This window comes from Natator depressus, chromosome 28 (assembly GCF_965152275.1).
Source record: "Natator depressus isolate rNatDep1 chromosome 28, rNatDep2.hap1, whole genome shotgun sequence".
NCBI lineage: Eukaryota > Metazoa > Chordata > Testudines > Cheloniidae > Natator > Natator depressus.
The window spans coordinates 10,998,053-11,003,052 of record NC_134261.1 but is presented as its reverse complement, the minus strand read 5'-3'; the positions used below and the strand labels follow the sequence as shown (position 1 = coordinate 11,003,052).

The window sequence follows — 5,000 nt, the reverse complement described above, 5'->3', positions numbered from 1 at the left end:
CGGACGGACGGGGGTCCGCCTGGCCCCTGCCGGCGGGGGCAGGCTCCGGGTTGACCTGGTGGCCGGACGGGAATTAAGCCCGGAGCCCGGGGCAGGGCGACCCCGGACGGACGGGGCTCCGCCGGCCCCTGCCCGCGGGGGCAGGCTCCGGGTTGACCTGGTGGCCGGAGGAGAATTAAGCCCGGAGCCCGGGGCAGGGCGACCCCGGACGGACGGGGGTCCGCCTGGCCCCTGCCCGCGGGGGCAGGCTCCGGGTTGACCTGGTGGCCGGAGGAGAATTAAGCCCGGAGCCCGGGGCAGGGCGACCCCGGACAGACGGGGGTCCGCCTGGCCCCTGCCCGCGGGGGCAGGCTCCGGGTTGACCTGGTGGCCGGACGGGAATTAAGCCCGGAGCCCGGGGCAGGGCGACCCCGGACGGACGGGGCTCCGCCGGCCCCTGCCCGCGGGGGCAGGCTCCGGGTTGACCTGGTGGCCGGAGGAGAATTAAGCCCGGAGCCCGGGGCAGGGCGACCCCGGACGGACGGGGGTCCGCCTGGCCCCTGCCCGCGGGGGCAGGCTCCGGGTTGACCTGGTGGCCGGAGGAGAATTAAGCCCGGAGCCCGGGGCAGGGCGACCCCGGACAGACGGGGGTCCGCCTGGCCCCTGCCCGCGGGGGCAGGCTCCGGGTTGACCTGGTGGCCGGACGGGAATTAAGCCCGGAGCCCGGGGCAGGGCGACCCCGGACGGACGGGGCTCCGCCGGCCCCTGCCCGCGGGGGCTGGCTCCGGGTTGACCTGGTGGCCGCTCGGGACTTAAGCCCGGAGCCCGGGGCAGGGCGACCCCGGACGGACGGGGCTCCGCCTGGCCCCTGCCCGCGGGGGCAGGCTCCGGGTTGACCTGGTGGCCGGACGGGGAATAAGCCCGGAGCCCGGGGCAGGGCGACCCCGGACGGACGGGGGTCCGCCGGCCCCTGCCCGCGGGGGCAGGCTCCGGGTTGACCTGGTGGCCGCTCGGGACTTAAGCCCGGAGCCCGGGGCAGGGCGACCCCGGACGGACGGGGGTATGCCGGCCCCTGCCCGCGGGGGCAGGCTCCGGGTTGACCTGGTGGCCGGTTTGCTTTCGGGCCACCAGGTCAACCCGCTGCCTGTATGGGGTTGACCTGGTGGCCGCTTTCCTTCCCGGCCACCAGGTCAACCCGCTGAATGTATGGGGTTGACCTGCTGGCCGCTTTCCTTCCCGGCCACCAGGTCAACCCGCTGAATGTATGGGGTTGACCTGCTGGCCGCTTTTCTTCCCGGCCACCAGGTCAACCCGCTGAATGTATGGGGTTGACCTGCTGGCCGCTTTCCTTCCCGGCCACCAGGTCAACCCGCTGAATGTATGGGGTTGACCTGCTGGCCGCTTTCCTTCCCGGCCACCAGGTCAACCCGCTGAATGTATGGGGTTGACCTGCTGGCCGCTTTTCTTCCCGGCCACCAGGTCAACCCGCTGAATGTATGGGGTTGACCTGCTGGCCGCTTTCCTTCCCGGCCACCAGGTCAACCCGCTGAATGTATGGGGTTGACCTGCTGGCCGCTTTCCTTCCCGGCCACCAGGTCAACCCGCTGAATGTATGGGGTTGACCTGCTGGCCGCTTTCCTTCCCGGCCACCAGGTCAACCCGCTGAATGTATGGGGTTGACCTGCTGGCCGCTTTCCTTCCCGGCCACCAGGTCAACCCGCTGAATGTATGGGGTTGACCTGCTGGCCGCTTTCCTTCCCGGCCACCAGGTCAACCCGCTGAATGTATGGGGTTGACCTGCTGGCCGCTTTCCTTCCCGGCCACCAGGTCAACCCGCTGAATGTATGGGGTTGACCTGCTGGCCGCTTTCCTTCCCGGCCACCAGGTCAACCCGCTGAAAGTATGGGGTTGACCTGGTGGCCGCTTTCCTTCCCGGCCACCAGGTCAACCCGCTGAAAGTATGGGGTTGACCTGGTGGCCGCTTTCCTTCCCGGCCACCAGGTCAACCCGCTGCCGGCATGGGGTTGACCTGCTGGCCGCAGAGGGGCAGGCTCCGGGTTGACCTGGTGGCCGGACGGGGATTAAGCCCCGGCTCGGAGCAGGGCAAGCCCGGGCGGAGGGGGGTCCGCTTGGCCCCTGCCCGCGGGGGCAGGCTCCGGGTTGACCTGGTGGCCGGTTTGCTTTCGGGCCACCAGGTCAACCCGCTGAATGTATGGGGTTGACCTGCTGGCCGCTTTCCTTCCCGGCCACCAGGTCAACCCGCTGAATGTATGGGGTTGACCTGCTGGCCGCTTTCCTTCCCGGCCACCAGGTCAACCCGCTGAATGTATGGGGTTGACCTGCTGGCCGCTTTCCTTCCCGGCCACCAGGTCAACCCGCTGAATGTATGGGGTTGACCTGCTGGCCGCTTTCCTTCCCGGCCACCAGGTCAACCCGCTGAATGTATGGGGTTGACCTGCTGGCCGCTTTCCTTCCCGGCCACCAGGTCAACCCGCTGAAAGTATGGGGTTGACCTGCTGGCCGCTTTCCTTCCCGTCCACCAGGTCAACCCGCTGAATGTATGGGGTTGACCTGCTGGCCGCTCTGCTTCCCGGCCACCAGGTCAACCCCCTGCCGGTATGGGGTTGACCTGCTGGCCGCAGAGGGGCAGGCTCCGGGTTGACCTGGTGGCCGGCAGGGACTTCAGCCCCAGGGCCCCTGGCAGGGCGACCCTGCCCTTGTTCCCCAGAAAAGGAGAGAGCTGGCTCGCAGCGGGAAAAGCTGCCTACGGCACCTGGGATTCCCAGGCGGTCACCCATCCAAGTACTAGCCAGGCCCGGGACGGTTTACCTTCCGAGATCGGACGGGATCGGGGGCCTTCCGTCCGGTATGGCCGTAGGCACTCGGCTCCGGTCCGCCTCGTCCCCTTTCCCTTACTGACTCCCCTGCCTCGGGTGGGCCCGATCCTTTTTTCCGTTTTTTTTTTTCGCTCCGGAGGCTTCATGAGCCCACCCCCAACACCCCTTTGGGGGTCGGTGAAAATTTTTTTTTCAGACTTCCAGGGGCCCGATCCTGGCCGCGGGCACCCGGCTCCGGGCACCCGGCTCCGGGCCGCCTCGTCCCCTTTCCCTTACTGACTCCGCTGCCTCGGGTGGGCCCGATCCTTTTTTCCGTTTTTTTTTTTCCGCTCCGGAGGCTTCGTGAGCCCCCCCCAACACCACTTTGGGGGTCGGTGAAAAAATTTTTTTCAGACTTCCAGGGGCCCGATCCTGGCCGCGGGCACCCGGCTCCGGGCACCCGGCTCCGGGCCGCCTCGTCCCCTTTCCCTTACTGACTCCCCTGCCTCGGGTGGGCCCGATCCTTTTTTCCGTTTTTTTTTTTTCGCTCCGGAGGCTTTATGAGCCCCCCCCAATACCACTTTGGGGGTCGGTGAAAAAAATTTTTCAGACTTCCAGGGGCCCGATCCTGGCCGCCGGCACCCGGCTCCGGGCCGCCTCGTCCCCTTTCCCTTACTGACTCCCCTGCCTCGGGTGGGCCCGATCCTTTTTTCCGTTTTTTTTTTTTTCCGCTCCGGAGGCTTTATGAGGCCCCCCCTAACCGTTTTTGGGGTCGGTGAAAATTTTTAGTCAGACTTCCAGGGGCCCGATCCTGGCCGCGGCTTCGCAGGCTGGCCTGGGGGGGGGGGGCATCTCTAGCTCCGGCCGCGGACGGCGAGACGCTCGGCCACCAGGTCAGCCCGGAGGAAAAGGCTGAAAAAAATGTCTAAGTCCCCCCGGGACACCAGGTCAACCCGGAGGAAAAGGCTGAAAAAAATGTCTAAGTCCCCCCGGGACACCAGGTCAACCCGGAGGAAAAGGCTGAAAAAAAGTCTAAGTCCCCCCGGGACACCAGGTCAACCCGGAGGAAAAGGCTGAAAAAAATGTCTAAGTCCCCCCGGGACACCAGGTCAACCCGGAGGAAAAGGCTGAAAAAAAGTCTAAGTCCCCCCGGGACACCAGGTCAACCCGGAGGAAAAGGCTGAAAAAAAGTCTAAGTCCCCCCGGGACACCAGGTCAACCCGGAGGAAAAGGCTGAAAAAAAGTCTAAGTCCCCCCGGGACACCAGGTCAACCCGGAGGAAAAGGCTGAAAAAAATGTCTAAGTCCCCCCGGGACACCAGGTCAACCCGGAGGAAAAGGCTGAAAAAAAGTCTAAGTCCCCCCGGGACACCAGGTCAACCCGGAGGAAAAGGCTGAAAAAAAGTCTAAGTCCCCCCGGGACACCAGGTCAACCCGGAGGAAAAGGCTGAAAAAAATGTCTAAGTCCCCCCGGGACACCAGGTCAACCCCGAGGAAAAGGCTGAAAAAATGTCTAAGTCCCTGCTCGGCCATCAGGTCAACCCCATTCAAAGTGACGGGTTGACCTGATGGCCGGCAGTCTCACGGAAGTCCGGATGGGGTCGCCAAAAGTGCCCTCGGCCGACCGAGAGAACCAGGAGGTCGGATAGGATTTCAGATTGGTCCCCCTAAATTGGCGGTTGGATTTTTCGACTAGTTCATTTTGACGGGTGCGAGGAGATTTCTGAGAACAGGTTTTTCGGAACCTGTGAGAACCAGAGATGAGCCTCGGGGACCAATCTGCGCGTTGTACCCGATCTTGTGAGGGGGGACAGGGGCACGTTGGCAGGTGGGGCGGCCCCCGGCCCCCCCGAGCCCCCCCTTTTCCGGCTCTTTTCCTCCGGGGACCCCGTCGTCCCCTCGCACCCCCGGTGCAGGCCCGGTGGCCGGGATGCGAACTCCGACTGTCGGCGCCCCCCGGAGGGAGGGGGGGCCCGCTCCTCTCTCGCCTTCCGATCGATGTGGTGCTCACGTTCGCGACGGGAAGGGTCCTTCGCGGGCCGGTGCCCCCGACCGCAGGGGGCGTCTGGCGTTCAGGCGGATCGGGTCCCTCTTCCTCTTCGCGTCCCCGGATCCTGGGGCCGATTGGGACTTTCCTCCTTTGGGGGGGGGCCCGGGCGCGTGCCCGGCCCTCCGCGCCGTGGGGCCAGCCGGCCGAGATCTCCGC

At 66.1% G+C, this 5,000-nt stretch overlaps 1 non-coding gene across 1 annotated transcript; it reads right to left on the bottom strand.

Annotated features, from left to right (window-relative positions):
• Nucleotides 1-2,740: 2,740 nt before the first annotated feature.
• On the bottom strand, nt 2,741-2,859 carry LOC141979797 (5S ribosomal RNA). Its single transcript, XR_012637189.1, has one exon. It is a non-coding gene; the product is annotated as a 5S ribosomal RNA (ribosomal RNA).
• Nucleotides 2,860-5,000: the final 2,141 nt, after the last annotated feature.